General features: G+C 37.1%; 1 non-coding gene across 1 annotated transcript; it reads right to left on the bottom strand.

The window, feature by feature from the left end:
* Positions 1-8546: 8546 nt before the first annotated feature.
* LOC119470859 lies at positions 8547-8703 on the bottom strand. Its single transcript, XR_005199829.1, has one exon. It is a non-coding gene; the product is annotated as a U1 spliceosomal RNA (small nuclear RNA).
* Positions 8704-9215: the final 512 nt, after the last annotated feature.

Raw genomic sequence — 9215 nt, 5'->3', positions numbered from 1 at the left:
CAAAAGTATACATCATGTAATCCCTGCCCCAAGATCAGGTTTGCTTCTCTGTGTGGTTACTCTCCTATCCAGCCCTGATCCCAGGCAACCACAAGTCTACTTTCTGCATTACATAGTAATTTTCCTTTTTCCAACTTTACATAAACAAAATCACATAGTCTATACTCTTGTGTTCAAGCTGTATACTCTTCATATATATGCTCTTTTGTGTGTCAGTCATTCGTATCTGTTATTACTGAGTAGTATTTTATTGGATGGATATTTATTGTACAGACTGACCCTGACGTACGATCGTTTTGAGGTAGGAGGTGGGACTTGACTCCAGAGATGGGGCTTGGACATTGGACCAAATTCAGGGCTAGCTAAAACAGGGATGGGGCAGAAGCAGCTTTTTCCACAGGACACAGCCACTACTGTGCCATGTCAGTTTACCATTACCATGGCAGCACCCAGGACTTACTGTTCCTTTCCACAGCAATAACCTGATGACCCAAAAGTTACCCCCATCTCCCTAGCAATTTCTGCATAAGCCACCCCTAAATCTACATGTAATTAAAGTGGGTAGAAATATGACTGCAAAACCTGCTGAGCTGCTACTCTCTGCCTATGGGGTAGTCCCGCTCTGTAGGAGCAATTACCAAGCTGTAACACTGCAGGAGCTGTAAAGCTGCCTCTTCAACAAAGCTGTTGTCTTCCACTTTACCACCAGCCTGCCCTTGAATTCTTTCCTGGATGAAGCAAAGAACCTTTATGGGCTAAGCCCCTCTTTGGGGCTCACCTGCCCTGCATCAGTTTGACTTATGAGTTTTCATCTTTTCGATGTTGTGAAAGTGATATGCATTTAGTAGAAACTGTACTTTGAGTTTTTAACTTTGATCTTTTCCTCGGCTGGTTATATGAAGCATGATACTGTCTCATGGTGCTGGGCAGTGGCAGTGAGCCACAGCTCCAGTTAACCACTAGACCATGAGGGTAAACAACCAATACTCTACAGTGTACAGTGTTGCCAGATGATATTGCCCAATTAAAGCCTAATGTAAATGTTCTGAGCACATTTAAGGTAAGCTGTGATGTTCAGCAGATTAGGTGTATTAAATACATTTTAGACTTATGATATTTTTAATTTACAATGGGTTTATTGGTACATATTCCATCCTAAGTCAAGGAGTATCTGTAATCTGTTTCTACATTTATGTTTTGGTGGGTATTTAGGTTATTTTCAGTTTTTAGCTACTATAAATTAAACTGTTTAAACATTTTTAATGACAAATGAAGACTAATAATATTGAGCATCTTTTAATGTGATAGTTGGCAATTCGTATATACTCTTTTGTGAAGAATCTGTTGAAATCTTTTGTTCATTTTTAAAAACTAGATTTTATCTTCTTCTTATTGGTTGTAAAATTTCTTTGCAAATTCTGGATAGCAGTAATTTCTCAGGTTCAATATAAAATATAGATTCAAATATTTTGTCAGAATGTTTTCTTCCACTTATAGGTTTTGCTTTTTTCTTTTCTTTTTCTTATTTTGTTTTTGTTTTTGTTTGAGACAGGGTCTCGCTCTGCTGCTCAGGCTGGAGTTCAGTGACATGATTGACCTTGACCTCCTGGGCTCAAGCAATCCTCCCACCTTAGTCTTTAAAAAGTAGCTGGAATTATAGGCATGCACTGCCACACCCAGCCAATTAAAATTTTTTTTTTTTTATAGAGATGGGCTGTCACCCAAGCTGGGCTAAAACTATTATGCACAAGCAGCCCTTCTGCCTCAACCTGCTAAAGTGCTGGGATTATAGATATAAATCACCATGCTTTGCCACTTTTTTTTTAAATGGTATAATTGAAAAGCATAAGTTTAGCCAGGTGCAGTGGCTTTCACCTGTAATCCCAGCACTTTGGGAGGCTGAGGCAGGCAGATCACGAGGTCAGGAGATCGAGACCATCCTGGCCAACATGGTGAAACCCTCCCTGTCTATACTAAAATACAAAAAATTAGCCAGCGTGGTGATGTGTGCCTGTTGTCCCAGCTACTTGGGAGCCTGAGGCAGGGGAATCGCTTGAACCTGGGAGTTGGAGATTGCAGTGAGCTGAGATTGCACCACTGCACTCCAGCCTGGCAACAGAGTGAGACTCTGTCTCAGAAAAAAAAAAAAGCATATGTTTTACATTTGGATGAAGTACATTTATTATCTTTTTCTTTTATGGTCTTGGTTTTTGCATCCTAAAAATCTGGAATACTACAAGGCTAAAAAAGTGTTTTCTCTTATGTTTTCTTCTAGACATTTTATCATTTTGACTTCTGTGTTTAGGTATGTGACCTATTTTAAGACAATTTCATTGTGTGATGTGAAGTAAAGGCAGATGCCCATTTTTTAAAATATAGATAGACAGCACCATTTGTTGAAAAGACTATCCCTTTCTCACTGAAGTACCATGGTACACCTGTCATATGCTAATCATATGTGTGGATCTTTTTCTATCCTGTTGATTCTTACATGAATACCCACTGCCTTGATTACTGCATTTTTGTTTCAAAATTACCATGACTATTTTAGGTCCTGTGCATTTTCATCATACATTTTGAACCAGCTTGTTGATTTTTACTACGTCCAACTTAGATTTTGATTGATTGAGATCTCTATAGATCAATTTAGGGAGAATTAATCTCTTTACAATATTGAGTCTTCTAAACCTTGAATCTAGGAAGTCTTTCCACTTTCTTAGATTATCTTTGGTTTATCTCCACAAAATTTGAGAGAATTTTCAGTTTATAAATCTTACACACAACTTATTATATTTATCCCTGTATGTTTTATGTTTTGAAGCTACTCTGCAATTGATTTTGGCTTAGTGATCTTACATTCTGCAAACTGGCTACATTTACTTATTCGTTTTATGATCTCTTTTGTAGATTTCATATGGCATTGATTCACATGATCATGTCATCTATGAATAAAAACTGTTTTACTTCTTCCCTTTCCAATTTACATGATTTAAAAAATATTTCTCTTGCTTTATTACACTGGCCAGGGCCTCCAGTGTAATGCTAAGTAAAAGTCATGGAACCGGACATCCTTACTTCTTCCTGATAGGAGGAAATTATTTAATCTTTCACCATTATGTTATTACCTATGAGTTTTATAGATAATCTTTTATCAGATTGAAGAAGTTTCCTTTTATAACTAGTGTGCTGATCATTTCTGTCATACATGGCTATTGCAGTTTAAATTTTTTTCACACCTCTTTCCGTACCTGTTGAGGTAGTCACAGAGTTTTCAGATTCATCTATTAATATAGTGAATTACATTCATATATTTTAAAATATTAAACAAACCTTACATTCCTAGGATAAATTCCACATAGTCATGATGTATTATTGTATCAATCAGGTTTTGATCAGAAGAAAAGAACCAGTATACTCAATATAGACTACAGAGTTTATTAGAAGGATTTGACTTGATGTAATTGAGGGAGCTGGCAAGACATTTTATGTACTATTATCACTTCTGTCTTTGGTGCTGGGACTGGCTTAAGTGTTGGAGAGCCTGAAAGAAGAGATTCAGTGTGACCTGGAAGAGTTGTGGGCTTGGCGGCTGCCCCAGGAGTTGCACATGCTGGCCAACGATTCAAAGAACCTGAAGGAAGAGATCTGGCGGAAGCTGGAGAAGCTGCAAGCCCAGCTGCTGCTTCTGGAGCTGTACACTCTGGCACTGGATTTAGAAAAGCTGAAGGAGGTGATCCAGTGGGAGTAAAGCAACTGAAAGCCCAGCTACTGTGCAGTGCCAACAAGGTAAGCCAGCAGATCAGCAACAATGTGTGTGCATTGTGACAGCACCAGGTGCCCACATCAACCTTCCATGCATAAAAGCAATATGGTTGCTTTCAGCTTTCATATCTTATGCAAAATGTGTCTTCAGGCCAATGCTAACTTAAAATTATGGATGGATAAGAATTCTGGGAAATGCAGTTTCAGCCTAGCTAGGTTCATGCAATACCGATCAACCATAGTTATCCTTTTTACATGTCATTTTATTTGATTGAATCCTTTTTCTGTTTTTTGAGACAGGGTCTCATTCTGTCACCCAGGCTGGAGTGCAGTGGCATGATCACAGTTCGCTGCAGACTTGATCTCCCAGGCGCAATTGATACTCCTGCCTCAGCCTCCCGAGTAGCTGGGTCTCTAGGCATGTGCCACCATGCCTGGCTACTTTTTGTATTTTTAGTAGAAATGGGATTTCACTGTGTTGCCCAGGCTGATCTTGAACTCCTGAGCTCAAGCAATCTGGCCACTTGGCTTCTCAAAGTGCTGGGATTACAGGCATGAGCCACTGTACCCAGCCAATACTATTTTGTTAAGAATTTTTGTGTCTATATTTATGAGAGACTTGACCTGTAGCTTCTTTTTTTTTTGATTTGGTTTTCATATTAGACTAATACTGTCTTATGAAATAATTTAGAAGGAATCTCTTTTTATTTTTTGAATAGTTTATTGATTTAGTTTAGTTTATTGATTAGTTTATTGATTGATTGATTTAGTTCATCACTGGTTTATCTTGTTGCTCATATTGTTCTACCCTGTCCCTTTGACATACTCTCATCATTGAGGTGCTTGGTTTGCTTATTTGTTTTGAATACCTCTTTACTTTCTGACATGGCAAGAGGCTCCAGGCTCGCCTTTTATATTTCTTGCTCCAGTCCTAAAACCATCCATTTCTCCAAAGTGCCTTGGTTCTTTTTATTGGAGAGTGATATTAGAAACCAAGATCTGGGTGCTAGGTATGCTTGTTGCTACTAGAGTGTCACTGTTTCTAGACCCTCTCAGCTGACAGAGAAAGAAAACATGTGTGCATATACTAACTCATGTACAAATATATTTATCTATAAATATTTCTATGTGTAGATATTTGTATGTATGTTAAGTGTGAGTTCATGCTGTTGTTGCTAACTCTAATCCATTAGTATTAATGGATCCATGGATCCTTCTAGCCTCCTTTACCTGCTTTTTTTAGACTTCCACCCCAAGAGTGAGAAATTCGAATTCTACCATTAACCATCTATTTACTAGTATTTAATTCCATTATTCAGAAGTGCCAGAATTATTAATTCATATTTCTGTCAGGTACAACTTTATTAGCTAGAGTACAGTGCTTATATACAGTTTTGGGTTTTTTTTTTTTTTTTTGGCTTTAAAGACTGCTCCTTGATTTAGTAAGGCCATATTAAAAACAACCAAACAAAAACTCAACTCATTTCTAAAGTTACTTAGGTTAGCATTTTTTCTTCTAGCCCCTTCAGTGAGATTTTTTAATACATTTGTAATATAACCAGATTGTTTTGTCACATTTAACATTCTCTCCTGGTATTCTCTCAGTCTCCTAAATGACTTTTTCTCCCCAAGTTTGTATATGTTATACTGACATACATTCTTTGGGCTGTAAAATTCAGTAAGTTTTGACAAATGCATAATATCATGTATCCGCAATTATAGGATCATACAGAATAGTTTCACCACTCTAAAAAATATCCCCTGTGCTTCATCTATTTGACTTCTGCTCTTCTACTGCTAAACTTCTAGCAAACACTGATCCTTTCATTTTTTTCCTCGATTCAGAGTCTTGCTCTGTTGCCCAGGCTAGAGTGCAGTGGTGCCATCTCAGCTCATTGCGACCTCCACCTCCCAGGTTTAAGTGATCCTCCCATCTCAGCCTTGGACTGTAGGCACATGCTACCATGCCAGCTAATTTTCGTTTTTGTTTTCTTTTGAAGAGATCAGGTTTTGCCATGTTGCTCAGGCTGGAGGCACTGATCTTTTAATCGTCTCTATAGCTTTATCTTTTTTATAATGTCACATAATTGAAATTATAGTTTTTAGCCTTTTGAGATTAGCTTCTTTAAGAAATGCGCATCTATGATTCATGTGTGTCTTTTTATAACTTCCTAGCTTTATAGTAAGTTTTGAAATCAGGTAGTGTAAGTCTCAACTTTATTCTTCTTCCTTGGGCTATATTTACATCTTGCGCCTTTTCTTGTAGATGTTACAGTGATTTTATTGATCTCTAAAAAATATCTCACTGGGATTTTGATTGACATTGGACCCACAGGTCAATTTGGGCAGAATTGATATCTTAACAATATTAAATCTACCCATTTATGAATCACAGAATTGTCCCCTTATTTATTTAGATCTTCTTTGAGCTCTTTAATCAAAATTTGTTGTTTTCTGCTTATAGATTTTATACAGATTTTATTAAATATATACCTATATATTTAATTGTTGGTACTATTATAAATGATATTATTAACAAGTCTCAAATTTCAAGTGTTAATTACTGGCATAGATCTTCATTTTTGATAGATGTTTTTTATATATATAGAATTCTAGGTTGACTTTCTTTTTTTTTTTTTCAGAGTGTGGCTGCATAGTTTGAGACAAGAGGCTCACTTTCATTCTTATTTTAGTTGTTTGGGTAATGGGCTTATTTCCTATGTCAATATTTTCTCTTTACCACAAATTTTTGCTTATGATTTGTTTTGGTATGGTTTCTTTGTGTTTATCCTGCTTGGGGCTTATTGAGCCTCCTGGATTAGTGCTCTGTAGTTTTTATCAAGCCTGGAATGTTTTGACCATTATTCTCTTTCCTATTTTTTTTCCTCTCCATCCTTCCTTTTTGGGATTCTAATTATTCATATGTTAATTCATCTTGTCCTATAGTCACTGAAACTCTGTTTATTTTTTCATAATTTTTCTTTTCTTCTGTGCTTTAGTTTTAATAAATATGTCTACTGATATATTTACAAGTTTACAAATCTTCTGCAGATTTTTTTTTTTTTTTTTTTTTTTTTGAGACAGAGTCTTGCTCTGTTGCCCAGGCTGGAGGCAGTGGCGCAGTGGTGCAATCTCAGCTCACTCCAACCTCCTCTGCCTCCCAGGCTCAAGCAATTCTGCCACCTCAGCTTCACAAGTAGGCGGGACCACAGGCAAGTGCCACCATACCCAGCCAATTTTTGTATTTTTAGTAGAGACGGGGTTTTACTATGTTGGCCAGGCTTGTCTCAAACTCCTGACCTCAAATGATCCCCCTGCCTCGGCCTCCCAAAGTGCTGGGATTACAGGCATGAGCCACTGCTCCTGGTCTTATTCTGTAGAATTAAGTCCCATATAGTAAATTTCTCATTTGGGAAACTGTGTTTTTTATCTCTAAAAGCTCAGTTTGGTTCATTTATATATCCCTTATTTCTCTCTTTATTATATTTATGTTCTGTTTTAAAACCTTGAGCATATTTACAATCTCTGTTTAAAGTCCTTGTCTGCCTGTTCCATCACCTCTGTCATTTCTGAGTTTTCTATTGTGTGATTTTTTTTCTGATTATGAATAACATTTTCATGCTTATTTGCATGTCTAATAATTTTTGTTGGCTGCAAGTGATTTTGCATTGTACACTGTTAAGTGCTAGATTTTATTTTATTTATTTAAAGTATTAGACTCTGGGCAGGAAGTTAAATGAACTAAAAATCAGTTTGATTATTTCAAAAATTATTTTTTAGGCTTTTTAAAGCATGTCAGTAAACTTTTTCTATAAAGAGCCAGATGTAAATGTTAAGTTTTCTAGGTAACACCTAATCTTTATTGTATAACTTCCCTCTCCTCCTTTTTATTTTATTATTATTTTTTTTACTACCTTGTAAAAGTGTGAAGCTCATTCTTATCTGGTGGGTCATACAAAAACAGGTCATCGACCGGATTTGGCCCATGCGCCATACTTTGGGGATCCCAGATCCAGAGCTTCCTTTATTCTAAGGCCAGTTTAGCATCACTATGAAAGTGTAACTACTTGGGGCCTTCAGTGAAGGTATCTTTCAGCCCCTCAACTCTTGAGTTGTTTTCCTGACCTCTTGGACTTGTACCTTATTCATATATAGTTTGGTACTCAACAACAGATTCATGGGATCTGCGTCAATATTTCTGGAGCCCCTTCCCCACGCAACTCTCTTCTCTCTAGCCACCTCGATCTTCCCAAACTCTGATCTGTGTCTACTCAACTCAGTGAGAGTACCATGCATTTTGGGGGATCTCCTCACTGCACTGCAATCTGGAAAGCACTCTGAGACAGAAAAATATGGCAGTTACATGGCTCACTTCATTTACTTCCCTTCTGTAATGGATCCTATCCAAAAACCACTGCCTCATATAGTTATTCTGCCTCTCAGTTTTTAGTTATTTCAGTAGGAGGGTGTGTTTGATTTCAGGTACTCCAATGTCATGAAATGGAACTTCTCCCCAACAATATTTTAAAACATGTCTATTTTTTTAAACAATTACATTTGGAAAGAACTATAAATGGTGATTATTGTTGTTTAAAAGTCTGCCCGATTTTTCCTTTCTTCTCTGGTTTTCCTAGGTTACTGTAACAGCTAGATTATAAACATCTTTGAATTCAGTGATCATATATTTGTTATCTTGACAAGGTCCTTGCTATCTCCTCTAAAGTAAGTCTAGACTTATTTTATTTTATTAAAATGTTTTTAAATTTTATATTTTTGGGGGGGGGTAAAACATGCGCACAGGCTCTACTACTACAAATCATGCAGTCGAGTTTCCACATTTGGGGAAATTGCAGGGGTCAGCACACCTGGAGAGCAGTGGATGAGCTTAGCCCTGGAAAAACCACCTTTGGAATCATGGTATGTACCCTGACGGGTAAGTATTAGATTTCATTTATTTATTTGTTTATGTTTATGTTTATTTTTTAGAGACAGGGTCTTGCTCTGTCACCCAGACTGGAGTGTAGTGGCATGATCATAGCTCACTGCAGCCTTGACATCCTATGCTCAAGTGATCTTCCCGATTCACCCGCCTGATTAGCTACAGGTATGTGCTACCACATTCAGCTAATTTTTAAACTTTTTTAGTAGAGATCAGATCTCAGTACATGGCCCAGGCTGGTCTTAAACTCCTGGGCTCTAGAGATCCTCCTAACCTCAGCCTCCCAAAGTGCTGGTGTAAACCTCTGTGCCCAGCCCCTAGACTTTTATTTTTGTCTTCTTTAAGCAGCTCTAGAATTAAGAACATAAAGACTTTTATTTTTAATGTATAGTTTTTTGTTCATATGTTGAGATGCCAAAGCACCAAACACCTGAACTTTGAAAAGAATAGGTGAGATACTATGGAAACAATATTTATAATAAAATGAAATGTAACATTTATGGAACTAGACAGT

The sequence above is a fragment of the Cebus imitator genome, unplaced genomic scaffold (assembly GCF_001604975.1).
Source record: "Cebus imitator isolate Cc_AM_T3 unplaced genomic scaffold, Cebus_imitator-1.0 Scaffold42, whole genome shotgun sequence".
NCBI classification, from domain to species: domain Eukaryota; kingdom Metazoa; phylum Chordata; class Mammalia; order Primates; family Cebidae; genus Cebus; species Cebus imitator.
The sequence above is the reverse complement of the archived record's forward strand: the minus strand, read 5'-3'. Positions and strand labels throughout refer to the sequence as shown.